The sequence below is a fragment of the Eleutherodactylus coqui genome, chromosome 1 (genome assembly GCF_035609145.1).
Source record: "Eleutherodactylus coqui strain aEleCoq1 chromosome 1, aEleCoq1.hap1, whole genome shotgun sequence".
Lineage (NCBI taxonomy): Eukaryota > Metazoa > Chordata > Amphibia > Anura > Eleutherodactylidae > Eleutherodactylus > Eleutherodactylus coqui.
The window spans coordinates 46,936,181-46,958,728 of NC_089837.1; the positions used below are offsets into that span (position 1 = coordinate 46,936,181).

At 46.9% G+C, this 22,548-nt stretch overlaps 1 long non-coding RNA gene across 1 annotated transcript in view; it reads left to right on the forward strand.

The window, feature by feature from the left end:
• The first annotated feature begins 11,825 nt into the window (after positions 1 to 11,825).
• The window catches only part of LOC136609346 (uncharacterized), a 43,246-nt gene continuing 32,523 nt past the window's right edge, over positions 11,826 to 22,548 (forward strand). The window contains exon 1 of the long non-coding RNA XR_010790044.1: positions 11,826 to 11,875. This is a non-coding gene — a long non-coding RNA (uncharacterized lncRNA). The remainder of the gene's footprint in view (positions 11,876 to 22,548) is intronic.

A 22,548-nucleotide genomic window follows, 5' to 3' on the forward strand; every position in this document is an offset into this window, starting at 1 on the left:
AACTCTGCTACCCTCACGTTCTGTGACACATAAGCAGGGACACAGCACAGTTATTAAACTTAGATAATTCATTCACTAGAGGCAGTGGGGCCTTTCGTTTTCCAAAAAGGGCAAAAATTATATTTGGCCTGCAGTCTTGCGCCAATTTATTTCCTGCCTGGGAAATCTAATCACTGGTAATACAGCATGCTGAGGGGTAGGGGTAAGCCTAGAGGACGTGGACGTGGACGTGGCCGAGGACGCGGAGGGCCAAGTGAGGGTGTGGGCACAGGCCAAGCTCCTGATCCAGGTGTGTCGCAGCTGTCTGCTGCGCGATTAGGAGAGAGGCACGTTTCTGGCGTCCCCACATTCATCGCCCAATTAATGGGTCCACGCGGGAGACGGTTATTAGAAAATGAGCAGTGTGAGCAGGTCCTGTCCTGGATGGCAGAAAGTGCTTCGAGCAACCTATCGTCTACCCGCAGTTCTGCGCCGTCCACTGCTGCCAATCCGAATCCTCTGTCTGCTGCTCCTCCTTCCTCCCAGCCTCCTCAGTCCACTACAATGACACCTGCTCAGGAGCGGGAACACTCCCAGGAACTGTTCTCGGGCCCCTGCTTAGATTGGGCAGCAGCGGTTCCTCTCCCACCAGAGGAGTTTATCGTCACTGATGCCCAACCATTCGAAAGTTCCCGGGGTCCGGGGGAAGAGGCTGGGGACTTCCGCCAACTGTCTCAACAACTTTCTGTGGGTGAGGAGGACGATGACGATCAGACACAGTTGTCTTGCAGTGAGGTAGTAGTAAGGGCAGTAAGTCCCAGGGAGCAGCGCACAGAGGATTCGGAGGAAGAGCAGCAGGACGATGAGGTGACTGACCCCACCTGGTGTGCAACGCTTACTCAGGAGGACAGGTCTTCAGAGGGGGAGTCAAGGGCATCAGCAGGGCAGGTTGCAAGAGGCAGTGCGGTGGCCAGGGGTAGAGGCAGGGCCAGACCGAATAATCCACCAAGTGTTTCCCAAAGCGCCCCCTCGCGCCATGCCACCCTGCGTAGGCCGAGGTGCTCTAAGGTCTGGCAGTTTTTCACAGAGACGCCTGACGACCGACGAACAGTGGTGTGCAACCTTTGTCGCGCAAAGCTCAGCCGGGGAGCCAACACCAACAGCCTCACCACCACCACCATGCGCAGACATATGATGGCCAAGCACCCCGCAAGGTGGGACAAAGGCCGTTCACCGTCTCCGGTTTGCACCCCTGCCTCTCCCCCTGTGCCCCAACCTGCCACTGAGATGCAACCCCCCTCTCAGGACACAGGCACTACCGCCTCATGGCCTGCACCCACACCCTCATCTCCGCTGTCCTCGGCCCCATCCAGCAGTGTAGTTCAGCGCACCGTTCAGCCGTCGCTTGCGCAAGTGTTCGAGCGCAAGCGCAAGTACGCCGCCACGCACCCGCACGCTCAAACGTTAACCGTCCGCATCGCAAAATTCATCAGCCTTGAGATGCTGCCGTATAGGGTTGTGGAAACGGAGTCCTTCAAAAGTATCATGGAGGCGGCGGCCCCGCGCTACTCAGTTCCCAGTCGCCACTACTTTTCCCGATGTGCCGTCCCAGCCCTGCACGACCACGTCTCCCGCAACATTGTGCGCGCCCTCACCAACGCGGTTACTGCCACGGTCCACTTAACTACGGACACGTGGACAAGCACAGGCGGGCAGGGCCACTACATCTCCCTGACGGCACATTGGGTGAATTTAGTGGAGGCTGGGACAGAGTCAGAGCCTGGGACCGCTCACGTCCTACCCACCCCCAGAATTGCGGGCCCCAGCTCGGTGCTGGTATCTGCGGAGGTGTATGCTTCCTCCACTAAAGCACCCTCCTCCTCCTCCTCCTCCTCTGTCTCACAATCAAGATGTGTTAGCAGCAGCATGTCGCCAGCAGTCGGTGTCGCGCGGTGTGGCAGCACAGCGGTGGGCAAGCGTCAGCAGGCCGTGCTGAAACTACTCAGCTTAGGCGATAAGAGGCACACGGCCCACGAACTGCTGCAGGGTCTGACACAGCAGACCGACCGCTGGCTTGCGCCGCTGAGCCTCCAACCGGGCATGGTCGTGTGTGACAACGGCCGTAACCTGGTGGCGGCTCTGCAGCTTGGCAGCCTCACGCACGTGCCATGCCTGGCCCACGTCTTTAATTTGGTGGTTCAGCGGTTTCTGAAAAGCTACCCACGCTTGTCAGACCTGCTCGTAAAGGCGCGCCGGCTCTGCGCACATTTCCGCAAGTCCCACACGGACGCTGCCACCCTGCGCACCCTGCAACATCACTTTAAGCTGCCAGTGCACCGACTGCTGTGCGACGTGCCCACACGGTGGAACTCTACGCTCCACATGTTGGCCAGGCTCTATGAACAACGGAGAGCTATAGTCGAATACCAACTCCAACATGGGCGGCGCAGTGGGAGTCAGCCTCCTCAATTCCTTTCAGAAGAGTGGGCCTGGTTGGCAGACATCTGCCATGTCCTTGGTAATTTTGAGGAGTCTACCCAGGTGGTGAGCGGCGATGCTACAATCATTAGCGTCACCATTCCTCTGCTATGCATCTTGAGAAATTCCCTGCAAACCATAAAGGCAGCTGCTTTGCGCTCGGAAACGGGGGCGGGGGAAGACAGTATGCCGCTGGATAGTCAGGGCACCCTCCTGTCTATTTCTCAGCGCGTACAGGAGGAGGAGGAGGAGCATGAGGAGGAGGGGGAAGAGACAGCTTGGCCCGCTGCTGACGGTACACCGGCTGATTGCCTGTCATCCTTTCAGCGTGTATGGCCTGAGGAGGAGGAGGAGGAGGAGGATCCTGAAAGTGATCTTCCTAGTGAAGACAGCCATGTGTTGCGTACAGGTACCCTGGCACACATGGCTGACTTCATGTTAGGATGCCTTTCTCGTGACCCTCGCGTTGCACGCATTCTGGCCACTACGGATTACTGGGTGTACACACTGCTCGATCCACGGTATAAGGAGAACCTGCCCACTCTCATTCCCGAAGAGGAAAGGGGTTCGAGAGTGTTGCTATACCACAGGACCCTTGCGGACAAGCTGATGGTAAAATTCCCAGCCGACAGCGCTAGTGGCAGAAGGCGCAGTTCCGAGGGCCATGTTGCAGGGGATGTGCGTAGATCGAGCAGCATGTACATCCCAGGCAGTGCAACAGTCTTTAAGGGCCTGGCCAGCTTTATGGCTCCCCACCAAGACTGTGTCACCGCTCCCCAGTCACGGCTGAGTCGGCGGGAGCACTGCAAAAGGATGGTGAGGGAGTACGTAGCGGATCGCACGACCATCCTTGGTGACGCCTCTGCCCCCTACAACTACTGGGTGTCGAAGCTGGACACGTGGCCTGAACTAGCCCTGTATGCCCTTGAGGTGCTTGCTTGTCCTGCGGCTAGCGTGTTGTCGGAGAGGGTGTTTAGTGCGGCTGGGGGAATCATCACAGATAAGCGTAGCCGCTTGTCAACCGACAGTGCCGACAGGCTAACACTCATCAAGATGAACAAAGGCTGGATTTCGCCAGACTTCTGTTCTCCACCAGCGGACAGCAGCGATACGTAAGCAATACGTAGGCTGCACCCGCGGATGGAAGCTACGTTCTCTCTCACCATCCAAAACGGGGACATTTCTGCTTCATCAATCTGTGTCTAATATTCCTCCTCCTCCTCCTCCTGCTCCTCCTCCTGAAACCTCACGTAATCACGCTGAACGGGCAATTTTTCTTAGGGCCACAAGGCTCACTCAAATAATTTTTCTGAACAATTTTTATAAGTTTCAATGCGCTTAAAAGCATTGGAACTTTAACTTGAACCAATTTTTCGTTACACTGGGCTGCCTCCAGGCCTAGTTACCACTTAAGCCACATTAACCAAAGCGATTAATGGGTTTCACCTGCCCTCTTGGCTGGCCATGGCCAATTTTTGGGATGTACATTAGTACTGTTGATACAGCAATTTTTGTGGGCCCTCGCCTACAGTGTAATCAAATTAATTTTTAGCCCACCTGCATTACAGCTGACGTTACCTCAGCTGTGTTGGGCAATGCAATGGGATATTTTTGTGTACCGCCGGTGGGTTCCAGGGAGCCACCCATGCTGTAGGTGCACACTGAGTTTTTAATACTTCTGTACACTTCTAAAGAACCCGTCTGACTGGGGCATGCAGTGTGGGCCGAAGCCCACCTGTATTACGCACGACATTACTACCTCAGCTGTGTTGGGCAATGCAATGGGATATTTCTATGTACCGCCGGTGGCTTCCTGGCACCCACCCAGGCAGTGGGTCCACAGGGAGTTAAACCTACATGTGTCCACTTGTAAAGAACCCCAGTCTGACTGGGGCATGCAGTGTGGGCCGAAGCCCACCTGCATTACGCACGACATTACTACCTCAGCTGTGTTGGGCAATGCAATGGGATATTTTTGAGTACCGCCGGTGGGTTCCAGGGAGCCACCCATGCTGTAGGTGCACACTGAGTTTTTAATACTTCTGTACACTTCTAAAGAACCCGTCTGACTGGGGCATGCAGTGTGGGCCGAAGCCCACCTGTATTACGCACGACATTACTACCTCAGCTGTGTTGGGCAATGCAATGGGATATTTCTATGTACCGCCGGTGGCTTCCTGGCACCCACCCAGGCAGTGGGTCCACAGGGAGTTAAACCTACATGTGTCCACTTGTAAAGAACCCCAGTCTGACTGGGGCATGCAGTGTGGGCCGAAGCCCACCTGCATTACGCACGACATTACTACCTCAGCTGTGTTGGGCAATGCAATGGGATATTTTTGTGTACCGCCGGTGGGTTCCAGGGAGCCACCCATGCTGTAGGTGCACACTGAGTTTTTAATACTTCTGTACACTTCTAAAGAACCCGTCTGACTGGGGCATGCAGTGTGGGCCGAAGCCCACCTGTATTACGCACGACATTACTACCTCAGCTGTGTTGGGCAATGCAATGGGATATTTCTATGTACCGCCGGTGGCTTCCTGGCACCCACCCAGGCAGTGGGTCCACAGGGAGTTAAACCTACATGTGTCCACTTGTAAAGAACCCCAGTCTGACTGGGGCATGCAGTGTGGGCCGAAGCCCACCTGCATTACGCACGACATTACTACCTCAGCTGTGTTGGGCAATGCAATGGGATATTTTTGTGTACCGCCGGTGGGTTCCAGGGAGCCACCCATGCTGTAGGTGCACACTGAGTTTTTAATACTTCTGTACACTTCTAAAGAACCCGTCTGACTGGGGCATGCAGTGTGGGCCGAAGCCCACCTGTATTACGCACGACATTACTACCTCAGCTGTGTTGGGCAATGCAATGGGATATTTCTATGTACCGCCGGTGGCTTCCTGGCACCCACCCAGGCAGTGGGTCCACAGGGAGTTAAACCTACATGTGTCCACTTGTAAAGAACCCCAGTCTGACTGGGGCATGCAGTGTGGGCCGAAGCCCACCTGCATTAACCCTTTCCAGTCCACTGTGTGACCTGTGAAGACATTAGGGTTTAAGGCTGTACAGCTCCGTTGTTGGTAGACGTCCGTCGGGGTTCTCTTACTGTATATTGCCAGCCTCTCTGCTGTCGGAGCCTATCCTACGTGTCAGCTCATGCAGTACTGGCTTTAGCCAGCATATAGCGCCGTTGTATAACAGCAGAAAAAGAGTAAGCCCCCTAGGAAAACCATATACAAATTGGATTGGAAAGGGTTAAGCACAACATTACTACCTCAGCTGTGTTGGGCAATGCAATGGGATATTTCTATGTACCGCCGGTGGCTTCCTGGCACCCACCCATGCTGTAGGTGCACACGGAGTTTTTACTACATCTGTACACTTATAAAGAACCCCAGTCAGACTGGGGCATGCAGTGTGGGCCGAAGCCCACCTGCATTAAGCACGACATTACTACCTCAGCTGTGTTGGGCAATGCAATGGGATATTTCTGTGTACCGCCAGTGGGTTCCAGGGAGCCACCCATGCTGTGGGTCGACAGGGACTTCACAATAGGGAGTTGTACCTGCCTGTGTCTATGAATTAAAAAGCCCGGTCTGACTGGGGCATGCAGACACCTTGACAGAATGAATAGTGTGTGGCACATAGGTTCCCCATTGCTATGCCCACGTGTGCAGCTCCTGATGGCGGTGGCACAGGATTCTATTTCTCATTGCTTCTGTACAGCATTGTGGGCTATCGCTCCGCCACTTTTAAAGAGGGTCGCTGCCTAGCCGTGCCAACCTCTGCAGTGTGTGCCTGCGGTCCCTCGTCATGGCAGACGCAATTCTAAATAGACATGAGCGTGGTGTGGCATGAGGGCAGCTGAAGGCTGCGCAGGGACACTTTGGTGTGCGCTGTGGGGGGGAGGGGGGGCGGTTGGGCAGCATGTAACCCAGGAGAAGTGTCAGTGGAGTGTCATGCAGGCAGTGATTGTGCTTTGTTGGAGGTAGTGTGGTGCTTAGCAAAGGTATGCCATGCTAATGAGGGCTTTTCAGAAGTAAAAGTTGTTGGGAGGGGGGGGGCCCACTCTTGCCGGTATTGTGGCTTAATAGTGGGACCTGGGAACTTGAGATGCAGCCCAACATGTAGCCCCTCGCCTGCCCTATCCGTCACTGTGTCATTCCCATCACTTTCCTGAATTGCCCAGATTTTCACACATGAAAACCTTAGCGAGCATCGGCGAAATACAAAAATGTTCTGGTCGCCCATTGACTTCAATGGGGTTCGTTGTTCGAAACGAACCCTCGAGCATCACGGGAAGTTCGTTACGAATAACGAACACCCGAACATTTTGGTGTTCGCTCATCTCTATTCATTATGCTATGGTGGTGCTGATGGAGTGTGGGAATAGGCGCCCTACCCTCCAAGCTGATTGTTTAGACATGTAAACAGTTAACTCCCATGATCAAAGCTAACCCTGATCACAGCAGTTACCGGTGGCAGTCAGTTATCAGAAACAGCTGATAGCCACAGAGTATAGAGTTGACTCGGCTCCCAAACCCCTCCATACACCGTATATGATCACATGCCGTTTATAGTCATTTGGTGGTAATGATATTGGTCATGATTGCCTCTTTGAAGGGGACTCTGGTAGAGATGAGCGAGCACGCTCGGTTAAGGCAATTACTCGAGCGAGCATTGGTCTTTTCAAGCAACTGCATACTCGTCTGAGAAAATTCGGGGGGCGTCGGGAGTGAGTGGGGGTTTGTGGGAGGGAAGCAGGGGGGGGGGGAGAGAGATATCTCTCTCACTCTCCCCCCGCCACCCCCCGAATTTTCTTGGACATGTATGCAGTTACTCGAAAAGACCAGTGCTCACTCGAGTACTTGCCTTAACTGAGTGTGCTCGCTCATCTCTAGACTCTGGCCTACCACCTTCTCAATGGATTAAGGTACTGTTACGTGTACTACTGGGACCTGTAGGGCCCAGATCACACAGCAAACTTCAACAGACAAGGATTCATGACTGCTCACCCTGAACATCAGACCGAGACTGACCAGGAGCTGGGTTTATATGTCAGCACAAACTCAGGAGATTGGCTAGCAGGAAGTACCACACCCAGCCAGCTCAATCAATTAACTCTGTGAGGTCTGTGCTGCTAGGAAGCTTAGAACTACAGGTCCCAGCAGCACATGTAACAGGTACATCCTTGCTTGGTTCTTCTTCTTGCTTGCTATTTGACCCTGACTTTGCCCTTGACTTTGTTACTGGTTATTTCTTGGACTTATCGACTGGTTCTCATCTTTCAATTTAGTACTGCACAGCCTAATAATTTTCAACCTCCATTTGCCCAGATATGATTCTTATTTCTAGTTTAATCTTGACCTCAGTGGCCAACGATGACCTGGCCAGATGACTTCAGATGACGTACTTGCTCCAATGAGCATTAAACTGCAGTGAATCACTTTGGACAAATGTCGTGGGACCAGCAAAGTACCACACCAAAATCAAAGTTGTGAGAAAAAAGAGTTCCTCCTACTTCCTGAGCGAATCACCACTGTAGCTTTTATACAAAACTTGTCCAAACAATTAGTAGTATAAATATACAATGATGGGAACAACTTCAAATATTTATAAATATTGTATCTTCCTGATCGGCGCAAAAAGACAATCCTTTCTTTCATAAGACCAAAATTGGTCATAGTGTTAATTTTTGTTGTAGGTCTATAAAAATGGTAGCATTTGCAATCAATTCTTAAAATGGTGCAGAGAATTTAGTCTGAGTTCCCATTTATCAGTCATATCCAGCTAGCTGTTTCATTCTAGATCCGGACACAGCTTATGCCCTTTTGGTGCACTTTGTGCGCCAGTCCGACGTCCGTAGCTGGATAGAAAAACGCTGCATACAGAATTTTCTGTCTAGTCTGTGAAGACATCTGCCATCAAAACTGATGCTCCCGATGCCATAAACTGCCCCACAGAAAACTATGGCATCAGTTCTGGTATCAATTTCTGACCGGATGGTTGAGAAAATGAGAACCCAACCTTCATACATTTTTTTCCAAGCTTGTTGTAATATTAAAAATGCCTATCCATGCCCCCATGTCATTCAAAGGTCTCTATGCTTTGGATCATTTTGTTTTATTAGAAGGTTCCCACCATAATAATCTTATCACAGGATGTACCACTGCTGAGACCACCAGTGATCAGCTATAATATGTGTTCAATTTCCTTATAGCACTAGCCCAGGGTAAAATAACCATTTTCAATGAGTCTGGGAGATAATGTTTCTCCTTGTGGAAAGCATCATGAGGGTGTAGAAAGTATTATAAGCCATGCAAGGCTCCAAGGCTAAAAGTTAGTGATTGAATAATTCTGTAAGCCAAACCAGTATGCTCATGTGCAAACAGCTGTTTTGGCAGTTCTTGTCCCTCTTCAGTGCCTAGTAGAGTTCTGGTTGGCTGGGTGAGAGGCCATCAACAAGTGGGGCAAAACCCTCAAAATAGCTGTAATGTACAGTACATGGGTATTTGGTTTGGCCTACACCCCTCGTCATGTTGCACGGCTCATTAAAAGTTTGGATATGGACTTATAGGGTAGCTACCTTCTAATAGGTGGCACTGTTGAGGCACAAGTTCCTCTGAAATCAATAGGTTATCCATGGGCAGGTTGGGTCCTCCAGATACGAGACGCTCTTTGCAATCACTCTCCACTCTGCCTACTAGTTAAGGGTCCTGAACAGGGGATCCCACTCTATTAAATCTCTAAAGGGGACAGTAAAATGTTTTTTTATAAACCAGACAACCCCTTGAAAGACACTCTAAGAGTTGTAGGTATTTGGGAACACGATACATGATTGCAGAACCTTATGGTCCGATATTCTTTAGCAATTTTTGGATCCCACATTTTCATTCATGAGCTCTAGGCTGCTTCTACTGACCCCAGAAAGCAATATTTTTCTATTACTAATATTTTTTGATGAAAGATATCAAAAATATTAAAAAGCCAAAAAAGTCAAGTTTATACATATATTTTTTTTTTCCAAGGAAGGCGCAACATTTTTTTTTTTTTTTTGCAACGACAACCCCGAGGATACAGCAGTTGTCTTCAAATCTGTGACCATAAAAATCATTATCTCTGTGAAATACAGCAATTTGGGAGATAATCAAATAGTGACCACGGGGCAGAGCTGCCAATCTGAAGGATTATGCTCTGTGAACGCCTGATTCCGCCTGACCTTCCTCCGAGCCAGCTGTCAGCTTGGCGAAAACACACACAATTCGACTTCAGGCACATTCATTAGACTGTCTTGAGTGAAGAAAATCATTTGCATAAAACCCCAGCTTTCTTAATTAGTACTTCATTTCTCCCTTGACTTATTCAATGGCGAAGTTCAAAATTCTTTCACCTAGCTTAAAGTAGTGGCAGGGAGTACGTAAGAAAATATGGAGTTGCTTGAAAAGCAGTTAAGCTTGATCATCTTGGTATCTCAACAGGAACATGCCCTGGTGCGAATTAGTTTTCTGCTTGAGACAAAATAAAGAACCTGGATCTATGAATCAATATGACACAGTTGTTTTCTATGGCATTTACTTATTAATACATCAAAGCCTGTTGTGAAATACAACCTTGTACACGGCGATCACTGATGGCGAAGCCAATCTTTGAAGGAAATCAATTTGCTGTCATTTGCTTTTGTCTTCTCGAATGTTACAAATACTTTACAATGATGTTGTCCCATGTCTACACCCGTCTCATAACGAAGCTATTTGACCAAACGTGTTTTTCTTGTTGCAATTAAAAAGTCCAAAATTGATGTGGTAGAGAATGTGCTGGTCGTAGTGACGGCGTATAACCCTGGGAACACTGTAGTGCCTGGACTGCAGGACTATCTTGCATGTGTGCCGGCAGGTGGCATCTAAAGGGTTTAAGAACAGTTGAGTCTACAAGAATGTACAAGTATTTAACATGGTTAGTTGAATCTCATCAGCTTCGAAAAGTTGTAGCTCAACATGTCTTGCTTCGTAATTAAAGGGGGTCTCTACCCTTTTTTCAACTAGTGAACTATCCTGCTACTCAACTTCCAGTTCATGTTACTGACATCCTGTTCTGGGCAGGAAGTAGAATAGCAGTGCGGTGGTCCCATTGATTTCAATGGGACTGAAGCCGCCGCTCCCACTTCCTCCCCTGTCTGCTGATGACAATGTTTGGCCTGTAGTAGTGGACAGTGATATGGACAACCAGCTAATGGATGGGGGACTGGAGTGACAGACCCTCATCTATCAACTACGTACAACTAGAGATGAGCGAGCATACTCGCTGAGAGCAATTGCTCGAGCAAGCATTGCCCTTAGCGAGTACCTGCCCGCTCGAGAGAAAAGGTTCGGCTGCCGGCGCGGGTGACAGGTGAGTTGCGGCAGAGAGCAGGGGGGAGAGAGGGAGAGAGAGATCTCCCCTCCATTTCTCCCCGCTCTCCCCCGCCGCTCCCTGCCCGCCGCCGGCAGCCGAACCTTTTCTCTCGAGCGGGCAGGTACTCGCTAAGGGCAATGCTTGCTCGAGCAATTGCCCTTAGCGAGTATGCTTGCTCATCACTACTTACAACCTATCCAGAGGATGGGTCATCAGTTGAAAAGAAGGGCATAAAACCGTTTTTATTGCATCTGCGAGAAGGGAAAAATAAAGTCTGAAACTGATGTGGTAGAGAATGTGCAGGTCTTACAAATGCTGTATTAATAGCATATACCCTTGAGAACACTATAATACACCAAAGTTGCAGGACTATCTTGCGTACATGGCGTATGAAGGGTTTTAGAAACAGTTGAGTCTATAGGAATGTACAAGTATCTCACAAGGCGTACAATCCGGTGCGATTGAGTTTCATCCGCCTCAAAAAGTTGTAGCTCAACATTTCTTACTTTGTGGTTAATTGCATCTACGAGAAGGCAAAAAAATTCTGAGCGTGATGTGGTAGAGAAGTACTGGTCTGACAAGTGTTGTATTGACTTCACATAACCCTGGGAAAACTGTAGTGTACCCAAGTTCCAGGACTATCTCATGTGTGTCCTTGCATATGGCATCTGAAGCGTTCAACAACAACTGAGTCTATAGGAATGTATAAGTACTGTATCTCACAAACAGTGCAATCCGGTGCTGGTAAGTCTCATCCATGACAAAAAGTTGTAACTCAACATATCTTACTTCATAGATATTTGCACCTATAAGGAAGGAAAAGTAAGTCTGAACTTGGTAGAGAATGTGCTGGTCTTACAAGTGTCGTATTGATGTCATATATCCCTGGTAACACATTAGAGAACCCAAATTGAAGGACTATCTTGTGTGTTTATGTGCCGCTATTTGGACGGTTTTAAGAACAGTTGCGTCTATAGGAATGTACAAGTACTGAATCTCACAAGCTGTGCAATCCAGTGCGGGTGAGTCTCATCTGCCTCAAAAGTTGTAACTCAACATTTTATACTTCATAGTTAATTGCATCTATGAGGAGGGGAAAAAAACTAGTGCAATTCCGATCAACTGAACATAACTCTAAACTTAAAGGGATTGTCTTGTTTTGAAACCCATTTTCATATAATAGAGAATATTGAGTTAATAAAGGGGGGACTCTGTTCAGGATCCTCATCATTGTCAGGATCAGTGGGGGTCCAGAGAGATCAGATTCCTACCAGCCATAAAGTAATGGTATATCCTAGTGATTTGCCATCACTTTATGGTATGGAAATAACCCTTTGATGGCTCCTTCACATGAGCGTGACATATTCACACGAGTGAGAGTGGGACATGATTGCACTCTAAATGGAGTGCTATTGCGTCCTCTCACAAGCATATTTACACCCCTTTACTTTACTTTTGTGCACTGTCGGGCCTGTTCACATTGGCGCAGGACACAACTGTGCCATGTTTGGATAGATATGGAAGCCGACTTAGTAAGCAGGCCAGCCGACTTAGTAGAGGGGCAGCCGACTTAGTAAGCAGACCAGCCGACTTAGTAGAGGGGCCATCTTAATTAGTCTCCGGTGTTATCGTTTAACAGCATGATATCGAACGGTTCAGTTCGCCATTTTGTTTGGGACATGTGCGCATTTGGGCACCCCATAGACTCCTATGTGGCCTGGGGTGTGCACAAAAATAGAGCATGTCACATATTTTTTTCACATGACCGAATTTCAAGCGCAAGAATGCTCCATGTGATGGAACCCATTTAAATCATTGGGTTTTAAAGGAAGCAATTTGCGCAAGCACAGAAAATTTCCCATGTGAAGGAGCCCTGAAGAAAGCCTGTTACTGGGCACTCAACTACTGCCAACTGTGCACTAACGCTCTGGTCATAGGCACTATTGTACCTCTGGGCTGTTAGTCAGTTGGTCTTCTTCAGCCCCTCCCCCTAACTAGCGATTTAAGCGATAGATGTCAATCATTAGACAAGGGAAGGTGCTGAGAAGGGCCAAGCAGCAGATAGACCAGAACAAGCTTGAAGATAAAAAAAGGCATTATGTTGTTTGAAGAACATCACTTTTCTGACTATCACAGTGGCAATATGGTGACCTCTAAGGTAGACTTCAGGTTACAATTCTAAAGGAGTTATATAGGAACCAAATTTTGAGATTTTTAACAAATACCCTGCTTACATTTTAATGTAAGTAAAAAAGGAAGAAGATGAACAGCAATAAGAGGGATGCAACCAACAATATTATGATCAAGTAAGAGGCGTAGCTAAAGCCTCACTGGCCTGGGTGCAAAAGTTTACTTTGTGGTTATCCCCTTAACGCAGGGGCGTAACTTGAAGCACTTGGGCCCCATTGCAAAACCTGTAACAGGGCCCCCAACTATAATGTTTTATTCATATACTAAGCTCTCTATATAAAGAAGAGAGGTCTTATGGGCCCCCCAAGGCTCCTGGGCCCGGGTGCAACCGCACCCCCTATAGTTACGCCAGTGGATCAAGTCATTGAGAAGTTTGAAGACTGAAGCAGAAGATGGGACATTATGCAGAAATACTTATTTAAGGTTTAATCCAGGGAGGGAAAAAACTTACTAGATCCAGTTGAACCCAGCAGTGCCAATACCTCCACTTCCAGCCATGTTCTGAGACCATTGGTGACTTCATTGCATTGGTCATGAAAAAAAAGGGGGCTGGCTTAGTTATTGAATTTAGCTAAACAGTCATTTTCCCGAGATGACATCAGAGATGCTGGGGAGTTATAAGTTGCTCTATGCCATGTGACACAGTGACGGAAGTTAGCCACAAGTGGAGGTGCCAACACAGCTGGATTGGACTGGGTCAGCTAAGTATTTCTCCTCTCTGGATAATAATATTACCAGTTGTATACCAATAAATAAATGATAAAACATATGTGCATTGATAGTTGATGGGCTAGACTGGCTCACCAAGGATCGTCTGGTGGACCTAAGTTCTCACACGCCAAATGGCTTCACTTATTAAGCTGATTGGGAATCTGGAGTCAATCATTTAGTTCTTGGGGTTAGTGTTGAGCGGACCAAAACAGTCAACCCCTATTTTGCGTCAGACTTTGCTAAAAGTTTGGTGTAAACCCCAGCTAAACCCACCAAAATGATTCCCTCTTCAAAAATGTGGCTTAGTTTTTCCTTATAGCAATGGAGTCATTTGTTGAAATCTGACCAAGGATAACATCTACATGGAGTTTGTATGTTCTCCCTGTGTTTGTACTTCTCAATAAATGTGTGCACAGTGATTATTATTATTATGAAGAAGAAACCCACACAAACACATGGAAACATACAAACTCCATGCAGATGTTGACCTTAGTTAGATTTAAACCTAGGATCCCATTGCTGCAAGGCAACAAGACTAACCACTGAGCCAATGTGTTGCTTCTTCTTCCTTCAGAGGAGGGGAAGAAGAAGGATACAAGGACATAGGAGAAGAAGAAGAAGAAGACAGAGGAGGAGGAGGAGGAGGAGGAGACAGAGGAGGAGGAGAAGACATAGGAGGAGAAGAAGAAGAAGACAGAGGAGGAGGAGGAGAAGAGGACAGAAGAAGAAGAAGAAGACAGAGAAGGAGGAGAAGAAGACAGAGGAGGAGGAGAAGAACAAGACAGATAAGGAGGAGAAGAAGACAGAGAAGGAGGAGAAGGCAGAGAATGAGGAGGAGAAGAAGAAGACAAAGAAGGAGGAGAAGAAGACAGAAGGAGGAGAAGGCAGAGAATGAGGAGGAGAAGGAGGAGAAGAAGAATACAGAGAATGAGGAGAAGAAGAAGACAGAGGAGGAGAAGAAGAAGATAGAGGAGGAGAAGAAGAAGACAGAGGAGGAGGAGAAGAAGACAGAGAATGAGAAGAAGACATAGGAGGAGAAGAAGAAGAAGACAGGAGGAGGAAAATAAGAAGACAGAGAAGAAGAAGAAGATGGAGGAGGAGGAGGAGACTGCTTTCTTATTCTTATTCTTCTCCTCATCCAGAGGAGGACAAGAAAGAAGAAGTATGGTGGCTTTGTGGTTAGCATGGAGTTTGTATAAATGTCTGTAGTAACCCACACAAACATCCATGCAGATGTTGTCATTAATCAGTTTTTAACCCAAGGCAACAGTACTAACCACTGAGTGGAGGATGAGCGAACCGACTGAACCAGACATTTCAAAAGTTTGCTCATATCTAGATGAGTTAGCCCTTTACCCAATGTTTTCTGTTATTGAAGGGTGGGCCAACAGAACAATTTTCTCCAATTGGCCCAAGGTACTCTAGTCTGACACCCACTTCCACTGAGTACAAGTACAACATCACTGGGTTAAGCTGAGTTTAGTCAATATGACTAACAAGAAGGAACCTTAAGTGATATGTCTGATAGGTGTACATAGAAAATTAAATTCATTGTACTAAGAAGAAAACCTGGAAAATGCCAGGCTCCTTCCATAAAGCCAAATTATCATGCTTTTGTTTCCTAGGTATCAAGAGTATCCATATGATTAAATAAAGAAATGGAGAAATGGGTTAACTAAGGTTCCAATAACAAGAAAATATGGTGTGAATAATCCTATTGAAAGATGTAGGGAATCTTAAGATATATATAGAGCTTATGTGGGGATTTACATTTCAATGTGCAAATCTGTGTGATGGTTTTTGAGAAAATTCATGCATGCAACACTTACAAATTACTCTGCTACATTCCTTCTTGTCTGATCTATTTCATGCTTGTTATAGGCTTTCTAAAGACTGTGAAGGGAATGTCACAAGTGTTGAACCATTCCAAGCAAAACAATTCTGCCAGTCTATTAGCTATCCTGCAGCTCCCGACACCGCGAGTGGCAGAAGTTTTAATCTTCCCTGTTTCTCTATTAGGACAGTGCAGGTGGAAGAAAAAGTTTGAGGTTCTTCTTCCGTCAATGAGAACTAACAAGTGATAAGACTTGAGAGTACTTCATATATTCTGTTGGTTTTGAAGAAATGCCCAATGTAAGACCCTTAACACTGTTTACACCTAATGAAGATATTTAAAGGTGAAAGCTACCATAACTCCAATGAGACATCTCCTTGGTGCATTATTGTACATTTACTATGCAAATTAGCTCCCCTCCAAAAGGAAGAGAACTACCTCATACCAGTCAAACAAGAGATACCCATCTGTAAACAGCTATTTTATCGGTGCTTTATCGGTGTGTAACTGGTGAAGGAGCTTACTTGAAACGGACCCTTGGCAGGGTTGAGGACCATGGAATGGTGTTGTGATGGGTTGGTTGCAGACCCTTGGTATTATATCTGGTGAACAGCCATCCAGGAATAAGAGCTCCTGTGAGTCAACGTCATTCACCCTATATCAGGAAGACCCCCATGTGAGGCTGATGGACCATAAGAGACTATATCCTTGTGTGTGCCAGGCCCATTTGTTGGTGCTATCGTAGCAGGTGCTAGAACTTCCAGAGCTGTTTAGAACTGTTTGCAAAGTTACAAGTAGAGTGCCTCCAATGGAGAAAACTGAGTATGATATGCACAATAAGGTTTTTGGATTTGCGGCACCTTATTGCCTCCTTCTGATTACTGCCATGCCATATAACATCACACCAGCATTCTGCATTACACAGCAAGGTACTAGTTGAATGGATGAGATGACTTTGATGCAGTTCTGAGGGGCACTAGTTCTCATAGAAGAGATCCAGCGGTGTAAGGACATTTTCTTTAGGCAATGCTCCATGGTAAAATAGTAAGCAAATTAGCTCTGCAGAAGAAGCGAAACTATTTAGGGCTCCTTTCCACTGGCGATAGCGATATCTCTGCGAGAAAATCGCAATGTTAAAATCGTATCGCAACGCAGCAAAATCGCAAGCTTTTGCGTTGCGAAGCGAGAATCTGTTTTGCCATTGCACTGAATGGGTGACAGAAAAATGCAAAACGTTGAAACAATCCTCCTGCTGCGATTTTTAATCCTCGCATCGCAGCTTGCCCTTAAACATCGCTAGAGGAAAGGTTGTCATAGAACAATGTGTGGGACTTTCCTGCGAGAGCTCGCACTCTCGCATCGCACTGAAAATGTGTGATTACCTCGCCAGTGGAAAGGAGCCCTGAGGGTGGACGCTCACTGGTGTTTTTTTCTCCACTGTGATGCGAGAGTAAAGTTAAAGTCTCGCATCGCAGTGCGAGAAAAAAGTCGGTATGACGCCGGCGTATCGCCAGTCTGTTCAATGGGGCCAGCGGCAGCAGTGCTAGCCCCATTGAAAAGAGATGCAGAATGTCGGGGACTTCTGCCACAGCTGTGACAGCTGTAACAGCTGTGGATGGAGCTTCTTTCATCCCCCCGGGGACCGCGGGGATGAAGGAATCCTCTGCCACAGCTGTCACAGCTGTGGCAGAAGTCCCCGACATTCTATCCCATTGCTTTCAATGGGATCGGCACTGCTGCCGATCCCATTGAAAGCAATGGTTTCTGCCAAGCCCCGCGGAATGATTATCGGGGAAGGGCTTGAAATATAAGCCCTTCCCTGATAATCAGGAAAAAGTGTGTAAAAAAATTTTAAAAAATGTACTCACCTCTCCGGCGCTCATTCTGCGGGGCTTGGCAGAAAGCATTGCTTTCAATGGGATCGGCAGCAGTGCCGATCCCATTGAAAGCAATGGAATAGAATGCCGCGGACTTCTGCCACAGCTGTCACAGCTTTCACAGCTGTGGCAGAGGATTCCTTCATCCCCGTGGTCCCCGCTGGCCCCATTGAAACCACTTGCGATATGCCGGTTCTATACCGGCGTCTCTCTTGCGCTGCGAGGCGAGAATTTTCTCGTGCTCTCACAGCGCAAGAGAGAAAATATCACTAGTGAGTGTCCACCCTTACCAGCCAAACCACAGACACTATCAAAAGGAAGAGACATCCATCAGTAGACAACTGTGTTTTTGGGTTCAGTAGTTAGCAGAGCAGTGGTTGGCTGGATGACATGAGGCGCAGTTAGAGAACAGATCATTTACATATATTTTTCCATGGAGTACCGCCTGAAGTTAGTCTCCTTACACCGCTGGATCTCTTCAATGAGAACCATCATTGTTGTCGGTAGTATCTTTGAAGAAGTTATGTGTCAGTGTGAATCCACATTACAATGGGAAAATCAAGCAATCTGAGCGACTAGTCGGGGCCAGGATTTCCCTGCCAAGCTTGTGGGGTGCGGAGAGTATACCGAGAATGGCGTGATCAAGGATAAAAATCCAGCTAAAGGGGATCCTGTGGATATAACCTCTTGTCATCAAGAGGGGTCAGAGGAGGATGTCTGGAATCATTCTGATGAACAGACACTACACAGTCATGTAAATTGTAGCTGAATACAATGTTAACGCTCCAACTAATGTCTCTGAAGACACAACTCTCCGTTCTTTATCACAGATGGTCTGTCACAGCAGATGACCAGTTCCAGCCCCATTGAGTCTAAGAGAAACAGAAAGGCGAGACTCCAATGGGCAACAGAGTGCAAAACATGTATCACTGAGCAGCGGAAAAATATCATCTGGTCAGATCAATCCAGATTTCTGCTGCACCGTGCTGATGGGAGGTCAGAATTTGGCACAAGCAGCATAAATCGCTGACCCCTTCCTGTCAGCTGGTCACAACATGTCAGCACCTCCATCTAACCTGCAGATGTAGCTTCCTGTCCGCCGGGGCCGATATTCCTGCAGAATGATATCCTCACCTGGTGGAATTTACATCATGATGAATTGCCGCGGTTCCGAGCAACAAAGGAGGTCCAACGTGCTACTAGGTGGGGGTCTCTAATGAGTTGGTTGTTGAGTGTTTCGCATTGTGAATTGTGTAATGTAGCATACTACATATTGCAAAGTAGAAAAAGGAATTTTAAAGTTTTTTGTATCAGATGACAATTTTTTAAAAACACCGCAATGATTCTTTTTTCCGGATATTAAAGGTGACGTTCCCCCGTCTTCTCCGTTTTGTCCAGCAGGCAGCCATCACTTTCAAATGGTGTCTTTATTTAAGGCCTGGCACCTTCATTAGTTACAACTGTTATTCCTCACTAAATGAGGAAGCTTTTAAGTTTTAATTAATCTCCTTCGCCTAAGTTGCAGGTGGTCAATGTGTTTCTGTGTTTAGTGTTCTGAAAAGACCCCGAGGACGGCGGAGTATATGAGTCTAGTGTGGCAGAACATTACAGGAGGGTTTTTTTTTTACTGAGTTTCATCATCAAAATCTAATTAAAGAATATCTTTCTCTTAAAATACACCAAATTAATTGCTTGGACTCCATGAAGGAAAGAACTGATTCTGATTAATTCAGCGTGAACTCAAGACTAGATGTTAGTTATTCATTAGGAAATGTAACGGCGTTTTATAAATAGATGTATAGTTGACTGTCAGTTCAGTACATGAGGAGGCTCGGTGATGACCCGGAATTTGGGCAGACAGAAGCCAAACATAGACATGAGATTTTAACTAGTCGGCCGTATGTCTCCCTACTGTACTTTTTGTCAATGCCACAAGCAGCTTTGGACAGTTAAAGGGATATTTCTAAGATTGACTTTTACCAACTATCCATAGGATATGTGAGAAGATTCCGAGAACTCACCGATCCCGAGAATAGGGGTCTTGAGTCTTCCTCTTCTCTTCACTGTGGGATCATTGCAATCCCCACAACAAGGAGGAGATTGAGTGGAGCAGCGGTTGGTGCTGCTCCATTCATCTTCAATGGAAATAGCCAAGCGCTTGTTCTCAGTTATTTCTGTCAGCCCCGTTGAAATGAATGGAGTGCCACCATGTTTTGCTTGGTCACCACTCCATTCAGTCTTCATGTCACTTTGAGGGTGCAGTGAGGAGGAGAGGAGGGGGACACAGGACCAGCCATTCTCTGGGTCAGTAAAGGTCTTGGCAGTGTGAACCCTACCGATCAGACGTTTCTCACCTATCCTATGGAAAGGCAGTAAATGTCAATTTTGGGAATAACCTTTAAACTGTGTATAGCTGCTGGTCGCATTGACCATGGGAATTCCGTTCTCGGGATTGTTGGGGGTCTCAGCAGTAAGATTCCCAACAATCAAACTATCCCAGGCCGTTGATTGCTGTAGGTCTAGTTTCTCTGACAATCAGCTGGGGGGAAACCATATCTAGGTACATATCTAGGGCATGTAGTTATTTCTCTTTTATTGTGGGAACTCATTCTACAATACACATTTTTCATCACTCACATTAGTTCCTGTGAGGGTCACAATCTAACGTACCTATCACAAACACACTACAGCCAAATGCACTAATATGGTCTGCAGAGGACCTGTGCAGAACGGGTATCTTCCACTATATGGTGGTAATATTGGTCTTTGTATAGTAACATTATGGTGGTATTATTCAGTCTCTGTTTAGTGGTAATGGTAGTAGTCATGGCATAGCGGTATTACTTGAGCCTTATATAGCGGTATCATTTGTAATATTGATCTTTGTACAGTGTACAGTAGTGTGTTGTATACAATAAACGGAATGAAGGTAATTATTCAGTTGCTGTTTAGTTGTAATGGCAGTAATCATAGGGCGGAAGTGTTATTTGGGTCTTGTATAGTGGTATCATTGATGACATCAGTCTTTGTGCAGTACAGAGCATTTTATTTAGTAACAGTATGGTGGTATTATTCAGTCACTATGTGATGGTAATATGTGACCATGATGGGGCGGTATTATTTGAACCTTATATAGTGGTATTATTGGTAATATTGGTGTAGCATTCAGGCACTGGATTGGAACTGTAGGTGTGGTAGCCGCAGGTCTGGAGAATAGTCAGGAAAAGCCAGAGGTCGGTATTGGCAGGTCTCAGTTAGGTTTGTCGAGGAGCAGGCAAGAGAGGAGCTTGACTAACACTGTGCAGCACAATAATCATGCACTGGAGGAGAGACTGGGCAAGGTTTATATAATGCAGGGCGCCAATTAGGAGCAGGGCGGAGCCAAGACAAGGAAACAGATCAGGAACCATAGAAACATTGCAAGGTGTTTAACAGAGTAACTGTCCAAGTCCTGAGTGGCTCAGTGGAAAGGGCTGCAGACTGGAGTGCAGGAGGTCCCGAGTTTGATCCCTGACAATTGGTTTTTGCATAGTGTGTTTTATTCAGTAACAGCATAGATGGAGTACTTAAAGGGGTTGTCCCGCGGCAGCAAGTGGGTCTATACACTTCTGTATGGCCATATTAATGCACTTTGTAATATACATTGTGCATTAATTATGAGCCATACAGAAGTTATCAAACGTTTTATACTTACCTGCTCCGTTGCTGGCGTCCTCGTCTCCATGGTGCCGACTAATTTTCGGCCTCTGATGGCCAAATTAGCCGCGCTTGCGCAGTCCGGGTCTTCTGCTTTCTTCTATGGAGCCTCTCGTGCAGGATGCCGGCTCCGTGTAGCTCCGCCCCGTCACGTGCCGATTCCAGCCAATCAGGAGGCTGGAATCGGCAATGGACCGCACAGAAGAGCTGCGGTCCACGGAGGAAGAGGATCCCGGCGGCCATCTTCACCGGTAAGTATAGAAGTCACCGGAGCGCGGGGATTAAGGTAAGCGCTCCGGTAAGCTTTCTTTACGTCCCTGCATCGGGGTTGTCTCGCGCCGAATGGGGGGGGGGTTGAAAAAAAAAAAACCCGTTTCGGCGCGGGACAACCCCTTTAATTACTATATGGAGGTATTTGTTTGTACTGGTGGTATTATTTAATAACTATAATTAAATATATTATATAAAAATAATTATTTTAGTGTGGGGGGGACAGACAGTACACCTTGTGGTTTGTGTCCATAAAATTTTAGACCTTAGTAATTCCTCTGCAAGTGCTATCGTCAACAATGTCATCTAGAAAGTTTTGATAAATGTAGACAACTCAGAGTCAAAGTGATTGGAGCATGACACAAGGATTCAAAAACCCACCAGAAAGAGAATCACTATGTCATATCCTGCCCTCTCTGTGCCGCTTAGGTTAAACGACACCCTATGCAGAATTCTCTTGGGAGCCCCTGTCATAATGAAAAAAAACATATATATTGCACTGGTAGGCAGTCTTCCTGTATTCTACTTGTGCAGAGAGCACTAAGATAGGAGCATACCAGAAGCAAGCTCATAATATAACTAGAACATGTCCCAAACTCAGAACATAGGTACAATACCAGAACCAAGCTCATAATATAAATAGAACATGTCCCAAACTCAGAACATAGGCACAATACCAGAAGCAAGGTCATAATATAACTAGAACATGTCCCAAACTCAGAACATAGGTACAATACCAGAAGCAAGCTCATAATATAACTAGAACATGTCCCAAACTCAGAACATAGGTACAATACCAGAACCAAGCTCATAACATAAATACTGCAGCCGAACTAAGCGAATAATATAAATACAGTACCAGAACCAAACTCATAGCATACATGCAGAAGCAGAACCAAGCTCATACCATGAATATATTACCTGAACTAAACTCATAACACAAATACAGCATAAACCAACCTTAGTAAATACAGTAGGTACAATACCAGAACCAAGTTCATAACATAAATATAGCCCCAAACCAAGCTCATAACCTAAATATTGTAGCACCGACGGCACGGTTCGCACTTAGCTAAGGCCAGCCAAGCTAACATGGCATTTCATTTTTACCTGGAGT